Source organism: Bos indicus x Bos taurus, chromosome 8, assembly GCF_003369695.1.
Source record: "Bos indicus x Bos taurus breed Angus x Brahman F1 hybrid chromosome 8, Bos_hybrid_MaternalHap_v2.0, whole genome shotgun sequence".
Classification (NCBI taxonomy): domain Eukaryota; kingdom Metazoa; phylum Chordata; class Mammalia; order Artiodactyla; family Bovidae; genus Bos; species Bos indicus x Bos taurus.
Genome location: NC_040083.1, coordinates 102,978,219 through 103,003,123, shown reverse-complemented (window position 1 = coordinate 103,003,123; position 24,905 = coordinate 102,978,219).

Below are 24,905 nucleotides of genomic sequence, written 5' to 3'. Positions count from 1 at the left end.
GCTGCCACTCTCTGAGTTTCTTTAGCTCGTCCCCAAATGCGGCCACTGATAGCCACCCAACAGTGCTTACGTGGACACCATGGGATTAAAGTGATGACTATAGCACACAAGTATAAGGCAGAAAACGAGTCCTGGCAGCTGTGGCTGAATCTGGTCCACAGATGTTTTGTTTGGCTCATCCAATGTTTTCAAAGAGTTGAGCCAACCTTTAATAATTGGAAGATTCTACATGAAAAATGCAGATTTCTGGCTTCTCTTAAAAAAATCAAGAGATCTGACAACATCAGATTGGAATTCCCACATGGCAGTGATGAGGTGAAACTGACCAGCAACTACTCCTTTGAAAAGGGCACGTGCTCTGTTCTGCTCCAGTTAACCACAGTCCCCACCACTCCTTATTGTTCCTAGTACTGATGCCAAAGTGCACTGCTGTTTTTCCTAGAGCACAGAAATATTTCCTGGTGTTCATTTCTCTTTCAAAATGGAAAATCAAATAGAGTTGAGGAGGCTAGCACAATTTTTCTTACACCCACCCTTCTTTTACCCCCGGCCCCTCCAGGCACTTCAGCCTGTGAGTATTATTGCATGACAACATTATTTTTATTAGGTCTTTATTTCTTCCCTGAGAGAAAAATAGACAGGTATGACAGTAACCATTCTGGAAATAATAACAAGCAATTTCCCAGCACTTACTATATGCCAGATACCATTTAAAGCCCTTTACATATAGCATTTTAGTGAATCCTCAAAACAACCCTATTAAGTGGGTACTAGTAGTATTCTCATTTATAAATGAGGAAACTGAAGCACAGAGAGGTTAAGTAACTTACCTAAGGTTAGCATTGTAGAGATCTGAACCTAGATAGCCTGACTTCAGAGTCCCAGCTCTCAACCATTAACTCTACCAAGATTGCTAGTGCATGGGTGTGTGTGGTGGTGGGGTGAATATGAACAAGCACATTTGTGTGTCTACACACACATAAGTCATAATGCTGTGGGTTGTAAGGTTAGGTTCATAGGATGACTGAATAGAAAGGACCAGGATATCATGGGGTTGAGAATTGAATTCTGCTCTGGGCAGCAGAATGGCTGGGTCTTAGGGATAAATGCAGCTGGGCAACCTCCTCATCCTTGTAGTCCTCAGTTTTCCATCTCTAAAATCAGGTGAAGGATTTGGACTAGATGATCTCTAAATTGCTGCCCTCTCACAACTCAACTGTTCTGTAATTCTCTGACTTTCTCTTCTCTCTTTCAATCTGTTACCTGGAGCTGAACTACGGCCAAGTCAGAGCCATGTGCCAGCTTGGAAAAGGCAGAGAAGTTCTGTTCAAGCTGGTGTCTCCATTTAGTCTGTGCCAGTGACCAGAGGGTGTCATTCACTATGGGAGGGTGCTACCATTGCAAATCCTCAGCAACTGGATCCTAGTGATAACCTGGCAAACTTCCAATAGGCTTGCCAGCTTCTCCCTTGGGATTCTCTTGGAAAGCTGGAAGGTGGCTTCTGGTTGGCAGGGAATGGGAAAGGATAGCAGCCTAGCAGTCTGGAGACCTGAGATTCGGCCCTGCAGGGTGACCTCACACTTGTCAATGTTTTATTCCTGAGGTGCCTTGCCTTATTTGAGTCTAGTTTCCTCACCTACCTTGGTTTATCAATTTTAAAGTGCTCTAAAAAAGGAAAAGATGATTGGCGTATTTACACAGAAGCTAGTTTCCCCTGAAACTGTGGTTGGGACCATGGACCACAAAGAGGGCTCCACAGAGTGAGGAAGGATTAAAACCAGAGGAGACAGAACGCTGGGCCTCGTGCTCGACCTTATGGGAGAGACAGCTGCGAGGAAAGCTGGATTCCCGGCATCACCCCTTGAAGAGGGCAGAATGCCTCTTCTTCCCAACATGTCCATAATCTAATCCCTGGCACTGTCAGGCTCCAGTGGCTAAAAGGATATTACAGATGTAATTAACATTTGTTGTTGTTCAGTTGCTCAGTCATGTCCAGCTGTTCGTGACCCCATGGACTGCAGCACACCAGGTTCCTTGTCTTTCACCATCTCCCAGAGTTTGCTCAAACTCATGTCCATTGAGTTGGTGATGCCATCCCACCATCTCACCCTTGTCATTCCCTTCTCTACCTGCCTTCAATATTTCCCAACATCAGGGTTTTTCTAAAGAGTCAGCACTTCACATCAGGTGACCCAAGTATTGGAGTTTCAACTTCAGCATCAGTCCTTTCAATGAATACTCAGGGTTGATTTCCTTTAAGATTGACTGGTTTGATCTCCTTGCAGTCCAAGTGACTCTCAAGAGTCTTCTCCAATACCACAGTTTGGAAGCATCAAATCTTTGACCCTCAGCCTTCTTTATGGTCCAACTCTCACATCCGTGCATGACGACTGGAAAAACCATAGCTTTGACCATATGGACCTTTGTAGGCAAAGTAATGTCTCTGCTTTTTAACACTGTTTATTAAATAAAGTATTTAATAAGTATTAAATTTATTACTGCTGTGTAGGTTTATCATAGGTTTTCTTCCAAGGAGCAAGTGTCTTTTAAACATTACAAGCCTAAAAATTTAGGGACATCATCCTGGATTATTCAGATAGCCTAATCTAATCACACGAGCCCGTAACAGTTGAGAACTTTCTCTGGCTGGGCTGGGAGAGATGCAGCAAAAGGAGTCAGAGACCTTGGTGGTGTGAGAGAGACTTAACCCACCATTGCTGAAGGGGAACCACATGCAAGCAGCAGAAAGGAAGGCAGGCACCCTCTGATAGCAATGACCAGGCTCTGGCTGACAGCCAGCAAAGAGACGGGACCTCAGTCCTACATCCACAAGGAACTGAATTCACCCAGCACCTCAAATGGGCTTACGCAGAATCTGTCCTGGAGTTTCCACCTAAGAACCAACTCCAGCCCCTACCACATGAGACCTATAGTAGAGGGCCCAGCTGGGTATTGTGCCCAGACTTCTGGGCCCACAGAACTGTGAGATCATAAATGACTGTGTTTTTAATGAAATATGTGGTAATTTGTATGGCAGGGCTAGAAAATGAATACAAACTTCTTGTTGTAGGTTGAGGCCAATGAGAGAAAATGGCGTTATATGGTGTATGGCCTCACAGGGTTCTACATTGTGTAGAGAAGTGGCTTCAGAAAAGGGCAGCCCTGGCTTAATAGAGAGTATTATTCAAAAATCAGACCTCAGAACTTCCCTGGTGATCCAGTGGTTAAGACTCTGTGCTTCCAATGCAAGGGGCATGGGTTCAACCCCTAGGCAGGGAACTAAGATCCCATATGCCTTGCAACAAGGCCAGAGAAATTAAAATAAATAAATAAATGAAAGAATGAGACCTCAAAGCATCACTCAGATTTGGAAGTGAAAGATAAGGAAGATCTCCCTCCACGGTGCTGTATGTGGGGCAGAGGGTGGTTTTCCATCCCCAGAGAACCCCTGTGTTAGTGCCAAGGAGAACACAGGGGGACTTGAGATGACCCTGCTGAGCAGAGAGAGGGGATCATGTCATAGGACAGCAATCTTTGCATGCTGGAAGCATACCCAGGTTCAAGAGCATTTCAGAGAATCAATACCCCTGAATATGATAAACAATTGTACGAGTGTTTCATACTTTCATCCCATTATATATTTCCTCCATGTTTAAAAGGCCATAGAATCAAAATTGGGAATGTAAATTACCAGCAAAAGGCAGTGTTTGTAGGATGATATTCTTCTTCCATGGGCTTCCCTGGTAGCTCAGCTGGTAAAGAATCCGCCTGCAATGCAGGAGACCCTGGTTCATTCAATTCCTGAGTTGGGAAGATCTGCTGGAGAAGGGATAGGCTACCCACTCCAGTATTCTTGGGCTTCCCTGGTGGCTCAGCTGGCAAAGGATTTGCCTGCAATGCAGGAGACCTGGGTTTGATCCCTGGGTTGGGAAGATCCCCTGGAGAAGAGAAAGGCTACACACTCCAGTATTCTAGCCTGGAGAATTCCATGGGCTGTCTAGTCCATGGAGTTGCAAAGAGTCGGACATGACTGAGCAACTCTCATTTTCACTTTCATTCTTCCTTCCTAATCACAAAATTGTGATAAATCAAGACCTTCTGTCAATTTCTCCTTTGCTGTATTTTTATCCCACAAGTCTAGGCTGAAAGGGATCTGAGGGAACACAGGGGTTATAGACTTCTGTGCTGACTCAGTTCAGTTCAACAAAGTTTTATTACACACCCACTGTGTGCTGTGCACTGTATGTGGAAAGAGGCAGTGTAACAAGGGTATTTAGAAACTCACGGCAGAGCTGAAGTTCTGTGCCATCACTGACTTGCTCTCATCACGGTCAGCACGTCTTCAAAACAGGTTGGCAAGGACTGAAACACACATTGCACTTCCTAGCGCTCATACCTTCCTCTGTGCTGCTCCTGTCCTCGGCATACATTTCCACTTCTCATACCTTCCTTCAGCTCCAGTTGAAAATGAATCTGTTGGAATTTGACAGTCCATAGTCTTTTCTTTAAAAGTCCTAACATAGGACATTCCCTTGGACTCTTCAATTTGCCTTCCAGGAACTGATCTTAGAAATAACTATGGATATGCACAATGATGCATGTCCAAAGCTACCCATCACAGGTTGCAAACCACCAGGATACCCACTAATGGAAAATTGGTTACACAAATAATCATGTATCCATAACATAGAATATTTATGTGGCCTTTCAAAATAATGGAGATCCACAGTTATGGTTATAGAAACAGAGTCATCTTATAATATTGGAAAAAATTCAACCTACAAAATTATGTAATAATATCACAGTTTTCTAGAACCCCAATTTACCCACAGCTGAGAATACCTCTAAGATAGTGAACCAGAAGTCTTTCCTCCATAAAGAAACATATAAGTAAATTCTGTTTAGAATATCGATTGTGTTCCCTGACTCTAAGCACCTGAAATTTGCAGTTTTCTCAGAACTTCAAAGATATTTAATACCCAGGCACAGTTTTAAATATAAAGACAGGCTTTAAGCTGAGTTTGCAGGGCAAAGTCATGGGCCAAGAGCACAGCTACAGGTGGCGCTAAGAATGGGAGAAATGGAATCATCTTCCTGTGACTTCACAGTTTATCAATGGAAAAGGAAGAGAAATGTTAAGGGTGGCAGCATCTCTCATAAAGGAAAAGCCACAATCTAATGGGTCCCCAGACTAAGCACATCTTCAGGGAAGACAATAGACTCAATTAAGAACCAGAGTCATAAAAGAATGCAAATCTCCCAAACAAAACATAATTGAGCAGAGAGATGAGACCTGATCCCATAAATAACCCACCATAATTAGAACATATCAACAGTTCCTATTAAAGAAACATCAGGCAGTCAAGTACTGGAAGTCTGGGGAAATTGAGTTCTTAATTAAATCCTCATCAGAATTACTAGTACCCACATCTTCTACAACCCATTTCCCTAAGTCTCAAGTGTAGGTGCATCAGGAAATGGCTTAGTTTCGTGTGATCACATGAAATGAATTCTTTCACTGTTGAATCTTTTTTTTTTTCAAATTGTTTTTTTAATGTCTATAAATTCTTATTTTTTAATTAATTTTTATTGGAGTATAGGTGCTTTACAATGCTGCTTTAGTTTTCTCTGTTCAATCTTAACAAGGATTGGGTCCTAATTCTTGAAACACTAACCTTCAGAGTTGAATCTCAGTATTCCCAGAGAAGAGCCATGCATGCCTGTCTTCTTCTTTTTTTGTAAATGTTTATCTTCTCTTAATTAGACTCCTCTACCCAACACCCTGTGTTGGCTCCCTAATGTCTACAAAATAGAGTAGGAATTCCTAGGACCTGGAATTCCTCTCTCTTTCCTGTTCCTTACACATGGTTTGTTCTTCATTGGCCCCCTTTTCTGCTAATTCAGTCTTCTCAGCTTAGAATGCCCTTTTTCTCATTCTTTCCCCACTAAAATCTCACTGCAATTCGACTGTTTTATGAAACTTATCTTATCATGGTCGCTTGCCATGCCCGCCCTTCAGTCCTTCTCAGGAGCTTTGGATCTGTTGGCCCAGCTGCTTTTTCTAAAGACTCTTTCCCTAGATTCTGTGACTCTCTTCCCACTGGGTCTCCCTTCGATCTTCCTCTAATTTCTCTGCCACCTATCCTCAGTCTCCTTTTTCTTCCCCTTGCCCAGACTAAGGAGTGGTACCTCCCTAGGTCCTTTCCCTCTCGCTGCATCAGTAGTCTCCTCCACACTCCACCTCTACAGCAATGACTCCCAATTCTGTATCTCCAGCCCCAAATTTTCTCCTTAGTTACAGATCCATATGTGAAACTACCTAATGACATTACCAATTGGACAGTTTGATGCATCTCAAACTCAATACAGCTACAATCTTCTAGAATTTCCTGTCTGCCCCAACTCACGCATTCCACCAAAGTCGCTCCTCCTTTGTCAGGCTCTGGATCAGTGAGTACCACCTCAACCATTTCAGTCCATCCTCAAGCTCAAAATCTTTTCTCGAGATATCTTCTTGTTACTTCCCTTACCCTCTTCTCTCATATCCACATTCTTCCAAATCAGGTGTCATCAAATTTTTCCCTAAAGAACCAGACAGTAAATATTTCAGGCTTTTCAGACTGTGTAGCCTCCAGTCCTGACCACTCAATACCAGGCTCTCTCTTGTTTAAAAGACCAGTGCTGGCCTGCTGGTGCAGAGTGACTGTGTTATATGGTTTCTCAGCAAGTCATTTCAAACAGTTTATTTTTTATTTATTTTTTCCACACCACATGTCATACAGGATCTTCATTCCTCAACCAGGGATCGAAAATGTGTCCCTTGCAGTAGAAGCAAATAGATGGGGAAACAGTGGAAACAGTGGCTGAGTTTATTTTTGGGGGCTCCAAAATCACTGCCAATGGTGATTGCAGCCATGAAATTAAAAGATGCTTACTCCTTGGAAGGAAAGTTGTGACCAACCTAGACAGCATATTAAAAAGCAGAGACATTACTTTGCCAACAAAGGTCCATCTAATCAAGGCTATGGTTTTTCCAGTAGTCATGTATGGATGTGAGAATTGGACTATAAAGAAAGCTGAACGCCGAAGAATTGATACTTTTGAACTGTAGTGTTGGAGAAGACTCTTGAGAGTCCCTTGGACTGCAAGGAGATCCAACCAGTCCATCCTAAAGAAGATCAGTCCTGGGTATTCACTGGAAGGAGTGATGTTGAAGCTGAAACTCCAATACTTTGACCACCTGATGCGAAGAGCTGACTCATTTGAAAAGACCCTGATGCTGGGAAAGATTAAGGGCAGGAGGAGAAGGGATGACAGAGGATGAGATGGTTGGATGGCATCACTGACTCAATGCACATGAGTTTGAGTAAACTCCAGGAGTTGGTGATGGACAGGGAGGCCTGGAGTGCTGTGGTTCATGGGGTTGCAAAGAGTCAGACACAACTGAGCAACTGAACTGAACTGAACTGATGTGACTGGATGCCATGATCTTAGTTTTCTGAATGTTGAGTTTTAAGCCAACTTTTTCACTCTCCTCTTTCACCTTCATCAAGAAGCTCTTTAGTTCCTATTCGCTTTCTGCCATAAGGATGGTGTCATCTGCATATCTGAGGTTATTGATATTTCTCCCAGCAATCTTGGTTCCAACTTGTGCTTCATCCAGCCTGGCTTTTCACACGATGTACCCTGCATATAAGTTAAATAAGCAGGGTGACAGTATACAGCCTTGATGTATTCCTTTCCCAATTTGGAACCAGTTTGTTGTTCCATGTCTTATTCTAACTGTTGCTTCTTGACCTGCATACAGATTTCTCAAGATGCAGGTAAGGTGGTAAGGTGGTCATGCACACATAAACATATACAAATGCTAGCATATGGCATGTGTGATTCTAAACTTTGTTTTAAATTGATTTCCTTTCTTTTATCCTTACAATCTACATTGCAATCTCACATTCTCCTCATTATTAAACTTTATTTTCTTCCTTTCTCTTTTATTATTTAAATTTTAAAAATTAAAAAACTATCCAAGACTTACACAAAAGTTTAAAAATAATGCCACGCATATTCATGAACCTGCCATTTAGCTTTAAAAATTAAGTATCGCCAACACAGTTAAATCTGCCTGTATGGACTCTTTTGGAACCACCTCAATGTCTCTTCCTCCTAGCCTACATGCATGCTAAGTAACTTCAGTTGTGTCTGACTCTAATCCCATGGGCTATAGCCCACCAAGCTCCTTTGTCCATGGGATTCTCCAGGCAAGAATACTGGAGCGTGTTGCCATGCCCTCCTCCAGGGGATCTTCTTCCAAAGATCGAACCTGCATCTCATGTTTTCTGTGTTGGCAGGCTGGTTCTTTACCATCGCGTGGGAAGCCCTTCTTCCTTCCAGAGGTAGCCACTATTCTGAATTTGATGTTTATCATTCCCAAAATTGTACTTGTTATATATGTCATGTCCCCAAGCAATGGTTAGCATTTTTTTTTTTTTGAATGTTTTAAAGCTTCATGAAAGTGAAAGTTGCTCAGTTGTTTCTGACTCTTTGTGACCCCATGGACTGTAGCCTGCCAGGCTCCTCTGTCCATAGAATTCTCCAGGCAAGAATACTGGAATGGGTAGTTGTTCCCTTCTCCAGGGGATCTTCCTGATCCAGGGGTTGAACCAAGGTCTCTTGCATTGCGGGATTCTTTACCAGCTGAGCCACAGAAAAACCCTTTAAAGCTCCATAGTATGTTCTTCTGCCATTTTTGTCATCTTAAAATTAAGTTTGTGAGGTCCATCCACATGGGCATATGTAACTCATAGTTCACTAACAGGCACTGTGTAGTGTATTATGTGACTGTTCTACTGTTTCTTTACCTTTTTCCTATTGATGCATACTTAGGTTGTTCCCCCCCCCCAAATTAAACATTTATTTGCATAGCTCAGTCGTGCCCTCTAGGCTGTTTTTAATTTTTTGCTATCGCAACATTGCTGTGAAGATCACTTAATTTTAAGTGCTTCTTTAAAGCAGTTTTTCTGAGCTTATACCTAAGAGTGGAGATGCTAGATTACAGACTGTGCACATTTCTAACTTTCGAAATGTTACTCAGGTGTTTTCTGAAGTGTCTTATCACCTCACATTCTCGCAGCAGCGTATGGATGGGTTCCTGCGGTTGCACAGGTACTTAGTCTATCAGGATGTCTTGAAAGGAGAGATGACACATTCAAATGGGATAATTAAGGAGGGTTTTTTTTTTTTTTTTTTGCCACACAGTGTGTGGAATCTTAGTGCCCCAACCAGGAATTGATCCCATGCCCCCTCCATTGGAAGCACAGAGTCAGCATTGGAAGCACTGGACAGCGAGAAAATTCCCTAGGGGTAGTTTAATATAGAAAGTAAGTATTTAGAATTATTTTGTTTTCTTATGAATTGAACTTCCTGGGGTTGTGTTTTCATCTTCAACTTAATCATAATACTTCTTTTTCTTAAAACTCTGTCTTGTTTGGTTTAGTACAGTCTCTCCAGCTTTCTACTGGTTAGTATTTATCCAGTAAATATTTCTCCATCTTTTTAGCTTCAACCTTACTGCAACCTTAAGTTCAGATATGTTTAATACAGAGTAGAGTGCCCAATTTTTAGTATCTTGTATGACAATCTCTGACTCTCATGTTTTAGTTCATTTTGGTTTACTTGGCTTCCTATTTTTTCTTTTACTTTTCCTTCTTACACACTTCTTTTATTTTCCTTTTAACATTTAAAAAAAAGAGGTAGGCATCTTTTGTTCCATTTTCCATCTAATGATTAAACCTGTGTGCACTATTCTTGTATCAGTTATCCTTAAGATATTAACAGGTATTCCTGATACAAAATCTAAAAATGTTCAATAGATGTTCAATAAATGTTTTCATTTCATAAATAAATTCAATAAATGTTCAATGATCTCCCTCAAAGAACCAAGAATCTCCCACATATTACATGTTATTGCTGTGCAATATTTTAATGTCTATCTTGTAGCTCTACCTTTCAAATTAGGCATTTTTATTGTTATTCATGTGTACACACAATTTTTAAAAACAATTTATTTGCATATTTACTGATTTCTTCCTACATATTAAGCCTTCTTTCTGGGGTCATTCTCTCACCTGAACTACATCCTTTAACTTCCTTTACTGAAGTCCTATTATTGGCAAACTCAGTCTCAAAATATCTTAATTTCATCCCTATTCTTGTCCCATAGTTTCACCAACAATGTAATTATGAATTGATATGTTGTTGTTCAGTCACTCAGTCATGTCTAACTCTTTGTGACCCCGTGGTCTGCAGCACAACACACTTCGCTGTCCTTCATTATCTCCCAGAGCTTGCTCAAACTCATGTCCATCGAGTCGGTGATGCCATCCAACCATCTCATCCTCTGTCGTCCCATTCTCCTCCTACCTTCAGTCTTTCCCAGCATCAGAGTCTTTTCCAATAAATCAGCTCTTCATATCAGGTGGCCAAAGTATTGGAGCTTTAGCTTCAGCATCGGTCCTTCCAATGATATTCAGGCTTGATTTCATATAGGATGGACTGGTTTGATATCCTTGCAGTCCAAGGGAATCTCAAGAGTCTTCTCCAACGCTACAGTCCAAAAGCATCAATTCTTTGGTGCTCAGCTTTCTTTATAGTCCAACTCTCACATCCATACATGACTACTGGAGAAACCATAGCCTTGACTAGACAGACTTTGTTGGCAAAATAATGTCTCTGCTTTTAATATGCTGTCTAGGTTTGTCATAGCTTTTCTTCCTAAGAGCAAGCATCTTTTAATTTCATGGCTGCAGTCACCATCTGCAGTGATTTTTGAGCAAAAAAAATAAACTGTTTTCATTGTTTCCCCATCTATTTTCCATGAAGTCATGGGAGTGGATGCCATGATCTTCATTTTTTGAATGTTGAGTTTTAAGCCAGCTTTTTCATTCTCCTCTTTCACCTTCATCAAGAGGCTGTTTAGTTCCTCTTCACTTTCTGCCATAAGGGTGGTGTCATCTGCGTATCTGAGGTTATTGGTATTTCTCCCTGCCATTTTGATTCCAGCTTGTGCTTCATTCTGACCAGCATTTCTCATGATGTACTCTGCGTATAAGTTAAATAAGCAGGGTGACTATATACAGCCTTGACGTACTCCTTTTCCAATTTGGAACCAGTCCACTGTTCCATGTCCAGTTCTAACTGTTGCTTCTTGATCTGCATACAGGTTTCTCAAGAGAAAGATAAGGTGGCCTGGTATTCCCATCTCTTTAAGAATTTTCCATGGTTTGTTGTGATCCACACAGTCAAAGGCTTTAGTGTAGTCAGTGAAGCAGATGTAGATGTTTTTCTGGAATTCTCTTGCTTTTTCTATAATCCAACGGATGCTGACAATTTGATCTCCGGTTCATGTGTCTTTTCTAAATCCAGCTTACACATCTGGAAGGTCTCAGTTCACATACTGTTGAAGCCTAGCTTGGAGAATTTTGAGCATTACTTTGCTAGCATGTGAAATGAGTGCAATTGTGCAGTAGTCTGAACATTCTTTGGCATTGCCCTTCTTTGGGACTGGAATGAAAACTGACCTTTTCCAGTCCTGTGGCTTCTGCTGAGTTTTCCAAATTTCCTGGCATGTTTAGTGCAGCACTTTCACAGCATCATCTTTTAGGATTTGAAATAGCTCAGCTGGAATTCCGTCACCTGCACTAGCTTTGAATTGATATAAAAGCAATTATTCCACTGTTTCCTGGTTTCTGTTGTTGTTTTTGAGAGCCAGTAGTTAGTCTACTTAATATTCCTTGGGAATATTGTACATTTTTCCTCTGACTTCTTTAAAAATATATGGTTTTGGTTGTTGCACTTTCAAGTTGCTGGGTCAAAGTGTAATTTCTTTTTCATTTGTCCTGCATGGGATTAGTTGTACTTCCTGACCATGAAGAACAGCTATTTGGTCAATTCCAGGAAATTCTCAGCTGTTGTTTTAAAAAATATAGTGTGAATATTCTCCCTCTTCTTTCCTTCAATTGGATATATATTACTTATATGCTCTTTCATATTTTTCATACCTTCATACTAAAAAGAAAAGAATCAAATGGGATTCTGGGACTGAAAAATAAAATATCTGCATTTCTAAATTATCCCTACATATTTTTTGTCCACATTTCTATTTAGTGGATAGTCATTTTCTTATTTCTTTGTAGAAAATGTTTAAACAGTAAGGAAATTAGCCTATTGTCTGTTATATGTGTTGCAAAGTTTTTGATTTCGTTGTTTTGCTTTCTGACTTCCTTTACAGTTTTTCCATGCAGCAATCTAAAATTTTTATTTTGTTGAATTTAAAAAATTTCTATGACTCTTGACGTGTCAATTTTAGAAAAACCTTCCCCTTGTTGACTTATTAAGTTAAACACTTATTTTTCTCCCAGAATAGTTCAAATTTCATCTTTGTTAAAAGCAAGTTTTACATTTTACGAATTACCGGGACTTTGGAGCCTGGTGGGCTGCCGTCTATGGGGTTGCACAGAGTCGGACACGACTGAAGCGACTCAGCAGCAGCGGCAGCAGTAACTCTTTTAAGAACACATTTTCAAAGAGCACAGTAAGTCACTTGTTTGCTCAATGAAATGCATGAAAAGCTGGACCAGTGACTCTATTTCAAGCTGCAGGGAATTTCCTGATAACACAAAATGCCCCAAAGTCCAGGTTTCATAGTTTTAGTAGTACTTTTTATTTACCTTTTCAAACTGCAAAAAAATCTAAATTGCATTTTCAACAGGGAATGTGGATCCTGAGACAAAAACAAAAGGTTTGATGTATAATGTAAAAACCAAGGAAAATATACTCTATAAAGAGGGACATTAGAATAAGCTGACCAGAGTTTGGATGGCACTGGATTGTCCTTCAGAAATGCTGGTGATCCTACTTCCATAACCAAGGACGTGCCAATGAACATTCCTTTCCAATCTAGGAGAAACACATAAAAGCACCTATTTGCTTATTGCTTAAATATAACTTTTTATTGTGGAGATATGAAAGAACCAAAACTTTGGTATCTCTGGTGTGAGGGAAAACAAAACAAAACAAAAACACAGCTGCAAGTAACCATCTTTCATCCCGTGAAGTTTAAAAATAAATTGAGGACACTTTTAATGAAAATGAGCGCGTGCACACATATAGAAAGGGTGAGAAAGAGCGAGGGGACGACTTTGGCAGCATGAGATGAAGTATTAAAAGCACAGGAAGCAAATGATTTGTAGCTTCCTCCACAAGGTCAAATTTAGTTTCCACGTGTGGCTGATATTACATACTGGTTTCTCTAATACCTGTTCAGCAACCTCCTTCTTGCTGACTTTCCCATATTATGGAGGCCAGAAAGCTAGACACTGTGCTTCCCAGACTCCTTTGTAGCAAGATTCTGAATGTGACTTAAATTATGCTAATTAGACATATTTTATCAGCGCCAGTACTTTGGACACTCACCTGTGGCCCCCTATTTAAAGGGGCACCAAAGTACTCAGTAATAAAAGCAAATCGTATTTTAATAGTTTTTTAAAAACTCAATATTAAAACAAAAAATTATGATAAACAAAATCCCAAAATGTTCAACAAAGACAAGATCAGTAGTAGTCCCAGGGCAAGCCATATTGGAGCCTGAAGCAAAAGTAAAAAATAGTCATACTGATCTTGTCCGTCTTGTATGATCCTAGACTTGATTACGAACCACGTTACATGTGGAGAGGAGCAGGTGCCAGGGATCCATTCTTTGCTGGTACAGATTTGAGTAGAGGAGAGATAGGTCTAGAGCAGCTTTGCACTTTAGCAGAGGCATCTTTCTACCTGTAGCCCAGGTAGCATGTTTCGGAAACAAGTCTCTAACCTTGCTTCTGGCAGTGTCAAGAGCAGCAGCTCCCTTGGTGACCCAGTTCTGCCGTGTGGTTTTGGCAGTTGTTTTTGAAGGCTCATCCTAGAGTTTGTTTCCTTGGATTTTCCAATTAACTGTGTACCAAGCTCTTTCTGTTTACAGCTGCCTAGGAAGGATTTTGTTCTCTGCAGACAGACCCAACTTAGACCCCTTGGAGAGCAGATGCTACACCCCTTGCAGTAGATGAAGTCAAACCTTTTGGGGTCAAACAGAAACCAGAGAATGCTGCTTTGGAATGACATTGTTAATATAACAAATATACTTGGACAATGGGTTGAAAGATTGAGGACATTTAATCTCACCAGACTGGGTTTCTTTATCTATAAAGTGAGGGTGATAATTCTCCTTCTATAGGGTTTTTGTAAGTATTACAGGACATAATAAAAAGCAGAGACATCACTTTACCAACAAAGGTGATGGTTTTTCCAGTAGTCATGTACAGATGTGACAGTTGAACCATAAAAAGGCTGAAGGCTGAAGAACTGATGCTTTCAGATTATGGTGCTAGAGAAGACTTTTGAGAGTCCATTGGACTGCAAGGAGATCAAACCAACCAATTCTAAAGGAAATCAACTTTGAATGTTCATTGGAAGGACTGATGCCAAAACTGAAGCTCCAATACTTTGGCCACCTAATATAAAGAGCCAACTCATTGGAAAACACCCTGATGCTGGGAAAGATTGAGGCCAAGAGGAGAAGGGGGCGACAGAGGATGAGATAGTCGGATGGCATCACCGACTCAATGGACATGAGTGTGAGCAAGCTCCAGGAGATAGTGGAGGACAGAAGAGCCTGGTGTGCTGCATTTCATGGGGTTGCAAAGAGTCAGACACAACTTAGAGACTGAACAACAAAGTCTAGAGTCTGACCCAGAGTTGGTGTGCAGTAAAACTTTTAGCAGTTTATTTCTCTTACCTTTGGGTAATATATTAAGTGTTAATAATTTAGCCATCTTGTTCATCTTTGGTCACTTTATTTATAAAGGTTCCAGGTAAAATATCTGAACACAAAAATAACTGGTAATGAATTTTCAATATTTCCTGAGATTATTTTTTATTAATCAGGTTAGTATGAACTAGAAAACATAAAAAAAAAAAATATTGGCAAAGATGGGATTGGTTCTATAGCTGTCAAAGCTTAAGTAAGAGATCCCTTATCAAACCAACTGCAAAATATGAGGGCAGCCAGTAGTTACTGCATCAGTCACTAATGCTATTTGCCTAGAAGTATTTTCCACTCAATTTTTTCAGTATGTTGTTGAGGCATTTTTTTTTTTTAAAGACAACTTTTGCCAAAAATAGCAAAGTTTGATTCATCTGCTTTTTTAGACAAATATGTAATGAAACAGGAAATAACTTTGAAAGCCCTCTTAACTGCACTGATATACATTTGTTTTAGCTATGGTGGGGGAGGGTGTCAGATTTAAGAAAGGGAATTTACTAAAAGAATATTGGGTAAGCCCACAGAATCTCAGGAAGGCCTGAGAACAAGGCTCACAGTGTATACAGCCCAGAGTCGCACCCCAAGTCAGCCTGCAGAAAGGATCCATGAAGCCATTAACAGCACAGCTTCTGCACAGACCCCATGGTTTGCACCATGGACCCCAGTGACACTGGACCTCACGCCGCCGCCATTGTGCGCCTGCAAACTGGATACAGCCACGTGACTACTGCTGATGGTAGCCATATTGGATTTTTGCAAAGTCCCTAATTCTTCATATTGCTGGTTCCTAATTCAAAGTCTGGTGTGTATCTGATCCTCAAAAGCTGGGTAACACACCTGTCCCTAGCTGCAAGGGAGCCTGGGAAATTAATTTCTGTCACTTACATTCTTACAGTGAAAGGCAAACTCCGTCTGATAAAGATGAAATTCTCCAACTATGTATAGCAGGATGTGGCTCGTGACCATAAACTGAGCATGAAGATTTAGCACTAAGTACTCTGAATTCTAAAGTGCCAGGAGTTACTGGGGCAGGACACCCCAGTCAGGGTTTGCTGAAGAGGTAGCTGGACAGGTTTAACCCACCTTCATATAAGAAGTCTTGGAAGATGGAGGGAGAGGGAATTATTGAAATATTAATACATATTTTACCAGTGGAAAGGACAGTGATTTTCCCTCTTCTGTCCACTGTTTGGGTGAGAAGAGGATGCTACTCGTCCATCTCCAAGGTAAGTAGTAAAGGAGAACACTAAGAGACACACTCACAAAATCTAAGGGTGCCTGCAAAGTGAGGCCAGCACTTCATGTCCCCGGTTGGTATTTACTCAGTCAGAAGACTTGCTCATCTTCCTTTTGATCCTATTTGAGCAGCAAGAGGAGAAGTAAGGTGGAGAGAGAGAGCTGCAGAATTTGCAGTGGATCAGGTAGATGTTGTGGAGGGTGGCCAGGGTCTTACCATCTTGCCAGGACCCTACCTGAGAGGAACGCCCTCCAGGTGAGTGGACACCAGCAGCAGCAGGAGATTGTAGGATGTACCTCCAGCAGGCACTGACCTTCATCACAGTCACTCAGGGAGCAAGGACAATCAACCAAGAAAGGACCGAGACAATTAGGAAGGAGATGATTCTCCCATCTCTGGTTCTTTCTGCCCACCACACCAGAGGCATCAGGCTCAAAAGGAGTGTAGGATGGAGTATACAGAAGTGGTCCATGACCCTCCTCCCTGCACTCTGATGCTGGAGCAGGAGGAGGAGAAGGCAGAAAGTGCCTGCTCACCTCAGGTCCCCAGGCCACAGGTCTGGCTACCGTAATGTGGGAGAAATGTTGGCTCAGAAGAGAGCTTGGACCTGGACTGACTTCTAACAACCACCAGAGGGACTTTCTGAGATGTCCACAAAGGGTGGAAGCAGAAATAGAGGAGGAAATAAACAGACTTGAGATTAAAAGGAGAAGGGATGATGAAGAAGAATAAGAAGGAAAAGGAGAAATATTATCTAAAAACATTTTTTTTTCCAGCGGGTCCCTCTAAGTCAGCAATCACAAAGCAAATGGAATCATCTGCTGCCCAAAACAAGTCTGAGAATAAAATGAAGAAGGTTGAGAGTGGGGAGGGATATCACTCAGTGAAAATTACAGCATTAATGGTAAAATAGAGACCCTCAACCCCAGATTCATTAATTGGGAACGTCTTGTGCTGAGCATTGCCCTGAGAGGGGAGGAGGGAGTGACCAAGGGTCAATGAGGCAAGCAACCTTGCCAACAAGGAAGATGGGGCCCTCATCAAATTCCCAAGGTCCCCCTGAGAACACTGTACCATGGCATGTCTTTAACCACTTTCTGAGACTCTCCCCTTGTAAATCACTGATGAAGCTCATAACATAAACTTAAAAAGGGAATCCTTAAGTCCGGATCATTAAAATATCGTGACTGTAAGACTGAAGAGATGGTGCTTCCCTGGTGGCTCAATGGTTAAAAAAAAAAAATCTGCCAGTCAGCGCAGGAGACACAGGTTCAGTCCGTGGGTCAGGAAGATCCACTGGAGAAGGAAATGGCAACCCTGTCCAGTATCCTTGCCTGGGAAATCCCATGGACAGAAGAAGCCTAGGAGGCTACAGTCCATGGGACTGCAAGAGTCAGACACGATTTAGTGACTAAACAACGACAACAAGACAGAAGAGAACCAGTCTGGATTCGAACATGAGGGATGTCATCGCACCTCACATCAGATCCTCATCCTGGCACTGCCAGCCTCTCCCCACGCTTGGGGTTTGGAGTCACCCAGGCTTGATTTTTGAGTCCCACTTTGCCCCTTGCTAGTTGTGTGACCTTGGGCAAACTACTTAGTCTCTCCAAATAAAAGAATGTTTGGTGGGATAAATTGGGAGATTAGGATTGACATATATACACCACTGTGTATAAAATAGATAACTCATGAGAACTGACTGTATAGCAAAAGGAACTCTACTCAAAGCTCTGTGGTGACCTAAATGGGAAGGGAATCTAAAAAAGAGGGGATAAATATATACGGATAGCTGATTCACCTGGCTGTACAGCAGAAACTAATACAACATTGTAAAGCAACTCTACTACAATAAAAATTAATTTAAAAAAACAAAATGTAGGGTAAAAAAAGAATATTTGGCAAGCTCTTGGCAGGACCCCTGGCACTGAGGAGACATCCAGTAAGTGTGAGTTTGGTTGTTATTGAGAACAACCTCCCCATTAACAAATGTGCCAGATAGGAAGTCTTCTGTGGTTGATTTTAGGTTTTTTCCCCCAGCAGGGAATCATTTTAAGCACTTTTATAGTATAAACACAGAACATGATGGAGTAGGATACAAAGTGCCTTAATTTTTAGCATCACAAAATCAAGCATAAAATTCAAAGGCATTTCTGCATTGCCCCCGCTGGAGAGGTAAGGCTGAGGAGGACCGCTGTGTGGGTGAGGTTCGTGCTCACTTCGCTCAATCAATAGGGAGGTTTGGGAGACTAGCTGCTACGGCACTGCTGGAATCCTTAAAGGATGACCTGTTCCGCCTCCGATTTAACGACGTAGAGCTGTGGTCACTGAGTGGCCGGAGGTCACCCAGCTTCAGGTCCTTTCGGTCTGCCTCGAAGCACAGTGCCTTTGCCTCGGTACCACGCCTGGATCTCGTCACCCCTCCCAGGGCCCACGCCCATCACCACACCAAGAACACAGGTGATTCTTCGGTCAAAGTTTACCAAATGCTAGTTTCAGCATGTCTGAGATTTTAAACCTCAGTCCCCTCCTTTCCTTGAACATTCTTTCTTTTCTTGCAAATAAGCAAAACACATTCTGTTCCTTAGAATTCTGCATGTTCAGCGGGATATTTTTGGGCATTGAGGTGGATTGTAATGCAAATGTCCTTGATTTTCTTGGGACTCTTTTCTCTTGTGAATTTCAGTGAATGATAGGCCCCCTTGAAATATATGCACTTTTGATAGATGAAAATTCTCTTTTCCCTTGCGAAATGTGCTTGGCAGCAGATATTTCGGTTTGGTGAGATTTGCTTATTAATTCAGTGTCGTGCGGGGCTCAGCGGAGTAGACCTGCAAGATAAAGTTAGGATTCAGGGCCGGGACCCAGAAAAGGCCATGGCATCAGGGTGTCAGAGGAGAAAGACGAAGAGAAAGGGAGCTAGAAATTGGGGTCTCCAACCAAGAACTGGGGAGAGCTGGAGGTGACTAAATAAACACAGAGTTCAGGTAAACAAGAGTGGGAGACAGGGGTTCAGATGAGCAGAACTCAGAACTGGGACTGGTAACAGGACTCTGCAGTTTATTTGGTCCGTTTTGTTGAAGCGGTAGTTGCCACAAAAGCCACTACATTTAGAGCCATACTTGCTTATCAGTCGGAGTCCTGGGTAGAGAGCAATCCCTGGCCACCAACTTCACTGAAATTCCTGGGAACGTGAACTAGCTCCGTACAGCAGTTTTCTGCCCCCTAGGAGAAAGGTGTTTAGGATAGTGGCTGGGCCAGCAGCCTCTTCCAGCATTTTGGACCTCTCCTAGCATTGTTGTGGTCTGCGGACTTGGGGGATGCTGGCCCAGAAAAAGATAAGATGAGAGGAGAAAGCAGAGCTACTTTAAGTGGAGACTCTGGGAAGGCAGCTCTCAGTTCTTTATAAGGAAGAATTCTCTCATCAGAGCAATGTGGTCTGTGAAGGAGAGAGGCTCTTCCTGTCCCCAGGGGCATGCAGCCTCCAGCAAGCCTTCCTGTACAGAGCGGTGGTTGGACTAGATCTCTCCTGGGATCCTGTCATCACTCAGATGTTGTGAGTCAGTGTCTGCCCACCTCTCACCCCTGAGGAACACTCTTTCACGCTTCCCACTGCACTCAGGGTCACATCCTGACTCCTCCCTTCCTAAAGTAAAAGAGACATGAATTTACATAATGAAAAGGCTCCCTTTTTGCCTGGGGAAGTTGACCAAGGACAGTAAACACTAAGTCATATCTTTGAAAATATTAGATGCTCAAGTAAAAGAAAATACCTTCTGAGCCTTCAGATATAGAGACAAAGGAAACAAAAATAATCTTGACATCATATTTCTCAATAGCAATGTAAGATTAGTCATTAATAGAGTAACCCATTCAAGGAACTCAAGTATATGAAAGCATAGAAATAAGGAATTTCATCTGTCTTTCAATATGAAGTCTAAGAACAATAGTTGCACACAGTAATATTGCAAAAATTTTATAGAATATGGTATTCATGGGTCCTTCTTGAAGAATATACTAGAGGAATAACTTTATACAGCCTGGGAGTGACTGAGAAATATTGGTCAAAGGATTCATTTTTATCATCTAATTATTTAACCATGGATCTATGACTGAAACTTAGATTTCCATTAAAGTGGAAGAATAGCATGTAAATATCAAATATTCTGAGAAAGTTGAAATTACATAACCAGAAAGGGGACAGGAGAGAAAAAGAAAGAAAGCAAAATAAGTTCATTATTGCTGCATAGCTAATAAGAATCAAAGAATACCACTTAAAGACACCAAATCAAATAGCAGTAAACACAAGTAAATAAAGGGTGACTGAGGACACAGTATTAGTATGAACATAACCACTAAGACAAAAATACAAACCTTTTTAAACACCAAAAGAAACGCAAAAACAAAATGAAGCAAGATTCAAGTAAAGAAAATGGAATACACAGCAAAAGCACACAATAAATAAAAAGTAATGTCACAAAGCCTTTGACTGTGTGGATCACAATAAACTGGAAAATTCTGAAAGAGATGGGAATACCAGACCACCTGACCTGTCTCTTGAGAAATTTGTATGAAGGTCAGGAAGCAACAGTTAGAACTGGACATGGAACAACAGACTGGTTCCAAATAGGAAGACGAGTATGTCAAGGCTGTATATTGTCACCCTGTTTATTTAACGTATATGCAGAGTACATCATGAGAAACTCTGGGCTGGAGGAAACACAAGCTGGAATCAAGATTGCCGGGAGAAATGTCAATAACCTTAGATATGCAGATGACACCACCCTTATGGAAAAAAGTGAAGAAGAACTAAAGAGCCTCTTAATGAAAGTGAAAGAGGAGAATGAAAAGTTGGCTTAAAGCTCAACATTCAGAAAACGAAGATCATGGCATCTGGTCCCATCATTTCATGGCAAATAGATGGGGAAACAGTGGAAAACAATGGCTGAGTTTATTTTTTGGGGCTCCAAAATCACTGCAGATGGTGATCGCAGCCATGAAATTAAAAGATGCTTACTCCTCGGAAGGAAAGTTATGACCAACCTAGACAGCATATTAAAAAGCAGAGATATTACTTTGTCAACAAAGGTCCGTCTAGTCAAGGTTATGGTTTTTCCAGTGGTCATGTATGGATGTGAGAGTTGGACTATAAAGAAAGCTGAACGCCAAATAATTGATGCTTTTGTTTTTTTTTTTCAATTGATGCTTTTGAACTGTGGTGTTGGAGAAGACTCTTGAGAGTCCCTTGGACTGCAAGGAGATCCACCCAGTCCATTCTAAAGGAGATCAGTCCTGGGTGTCCATTGGAAGGACTGATGTTGAAGCTGAAACTCCAGTACTTTGGCCACCTGATGTGAAGAGCTGACTCATTTGAAAAGATCCTGATGCTGGGAAAGATTGAGGGCAGGAGGAGAAGGGGACAACAGAGGATGAGATGGTTGGATGGCATCACCAACTCAGTGGACATGGGTTTGGGTAGACTCCACAGTTGGTGATGGACAGAGAGGCCTGGCGTGCTGTGATTCATGGGGTCGCAAAGAGTTGGACACGACTGAGCATCTGAACTGAACTGAATGTCACAAAACTAATACTATATTTAAATCGTATTAATAAATGTAAATAGGCATAACTCATACCTGTCAGGATTTTCCAGAGACCCAATAGGAGATAGACAATAGATAAATAAGATGGCCAGCAATAAAAAGTCTGCCTGCAATGCAGGAGACAAGGGTTTGATCCCTGGGTCTACAAGATTCCCTGGAGAAAGAAATGGCCACCCACTCCGATATTCTTGTCTGGGAAGTTTCACGGACAGAGAAGCCTGATGTGCTACAGTCCAGTTAGTTCAGTTGCTCAGTCATATCTGACTCTTTGCGACCCCATGGACTGCAGAACGCCAGGCTTCCCTGTCCATCACCAACTCCTGGAGCTTGCTCAAACTCATGTCCATCAAATCAGTGATGCCATCCAACCATTTCATGCCAAGCAAGTGTCTCATGGCTACAGTCCATGGGGTTATAAAAGAGACAGACAGGACTTAGCAACTAAACAACAATCTAGATGATAGATAGATAGATGAAATGGCTGGATAGATAGATATTTATTATGAGGAATTGGTTCATGTGTTACGGAGGCTGAAAAGTCCCACAATCTGCCATCTGTAAGCTGGAAGCCAAGGAAAGTTGATTATGTAGTTATAGTCAAAACCTGAAGTTCTGAGAACCAAGGGAGCCAATGGTGTTAGTCCCAGTCTGAGTTCAAAGGCCCAAGAACAAAGATCATCAATATTCAAGGACAGAAGATGTCCCAGATCAAGCAGTGAGAGAATCTGCCCTTCCTTTACCTTTTTGTTATAGTCAGGCCCTCAACTGGTTAGATGTCTGCCCACATCAATGAGGGCTTCCCTGGTAGCTCAGATGGTAAAGCATCTGCCTACAATGTGGTAGACCCAGGTTCGATCCCTGGGTCAGAAAGATCCCCTGGAGAAGGAAATGGCAACCCACTCCAGTACTCTTGCCTGGAAAATCCCATGGACTGAGGAGTCTGGTAGGCTACAGTCCATGGGGTCGCAAAGAGTCAGACACGACTGAGAGACTTCACCCACATCAATGAGGGCAATCTCCTTTACTCAGTCTACTGATTCAAATGTTAATCTCTTCTGAAAACACCCTCATAGTCACAGCTGGAAATAATATTTTATCAGATATCTGGGCATCCTTTTGCTCAGTCAAGTTGACATGTAAAATTAATCATTCCAAGTTTTTCTGTCTTAGTCTGTTGGGGCTGCTATAACCCAGTACCTAGATTGGATGACTTATAGACAATAGAAGCTTGTTTCCCACAATTCTGAAGGCTGGGAGATCCAAGATTAAGTTGCTGGCAGATTCATTGTCTGGTAAAGATCCATTTCCTGATTCACAGATGACTGTCTTCTCACTGTGTTCTCTCACATGGGAGAAGGGACAAGGGAGCTTTCTGGGGTCTCCTCCATAAGGGCATTAATTCCTTTTATGGGGGCTCCAACCTCATGACCTAATCATCTCCTCAAAACCCCACCTCCAAATGCCATCACATTGGGGGCTAAGTTTCAACACAGGAATTTGGGATGGGGACACAAACATTGTCTATAGCCCTTACCTACTAGAATAAAAAGATATTCAGATAGGTTTACAAAAACACATATTTGAAATTAAGTGATTTAGGAAAGGTAAGCATAAAGGATTGGGGTCAACAATGACAGGTAGAAAGAAAACTGATAACTTGATCTTTTTTACTTGAACAAAGTAAAATTCAGACCAAATAAATAAATGAGATGAAACAGAATTGTTGATAATGTTACAGGATGCGATTCAAAATGAAGATGTAATGCTTATGACTATCACTGCACCTAATAATATATAGCAATCTTCATAAAGCAGAAACTATAGGAGATGCAAATTGAAATGTACAGAAATCAATAGTGAAGGGAGATTATAATACACTTCTCTCTCTACAAGAAAGATGAAGTAGACAAAATATGAATATGGATAATAGAACTTCTGAGCCACACAATCAGTAAGGTAGATCTTATGTATATCTATCAAAATTTATACCCTGATTGATAATAGATAACACCTTCTTCTCAAGTGCCCATGAAACAGCCACAAAAAATAACAGTACCTGGGGTCATGATGAAACTGTTACTAAGTTCCACGAAAAATAAAAACAGAGAGAATAAACAGATACACAAATAGCTAACTAAAACATAAAAATAATCAGAAAGAACAAAATAAATAATGCTGAGGAAGAAACAGCTATTGAATCAGAAGAAATTTTTAAGAACTTTTGGCACAATTGTATTGAAAGCAATTTTAAAGCCTAGATAAAAAAGGTAAGTTTCTGGGGAAAATGTCATTCCACAAAATTGACACAAATGGAGATAGTTTATAAAAGTCAATTTTCATAATAACTAGAGAAAGTTATGAAAGAACTAACTCCCATAAAATTTCCAGGTTCTGGTGTTTTTAAATGTTTTCTGCCATTCCTTCAAAACTCAGATAATTCCAATGCCATTTAAGCTGTCCCAAATAACAGAAAACAAGTATGCAAACCTCTGAATTTTAGCATAAAGTGAAATAGTACTGATCTCTAAACCTGATAAATATTGTGCAAAGAAGAAATTTACAGGTCAATGTCACTTGTTAATGACTACACAAAAATCCAAACTAGAACTTTATTAACAGCAGATTCAAAATAACACATAAGACCAAATTTTGTTACAATTCAAGGATGGTTCAATATCAGGAAATTAATATCATTCTAAATATTAATATTTTAATAATAAAATATTATTGTCTCCATAGATGTTTTTCTTAAACAAATATCCCTGGATAGGGAAGATCCCCAAGAAAAAGAAATGGCAACTCACTCCACTATTCTTGCCTGGAGACTTGCATGGACAGAGCCTGGCAGGGCTATAATCCATGGGGTTGCAAGGAGTTGGAAACAATTGAGAGACTAACACACTTCCAAAAATAATATAATCATCCCCATAGAGGCTCTTCTTAGACAATATTGCTTAATATATACAAAGGCAGTTGGCTTAAAACTCAACATTCAGAAAACAAAGATCATGGCATCCGGTCCCATCACTTCTTGGGAAATAGATGGGGAAACAGTGGAAACAGTGTCAGACTTTATTTTTTGGGGCTCCAAAATCACTGCAGATGGTGACAGCAGCCATGAAATTAGAAGACGCTTACTCCTTGGAAGAAAAATTATGACCAACTTAGATAGCATATTGAAAAGCAGAGACATTACTTTGTCAACAAAGGT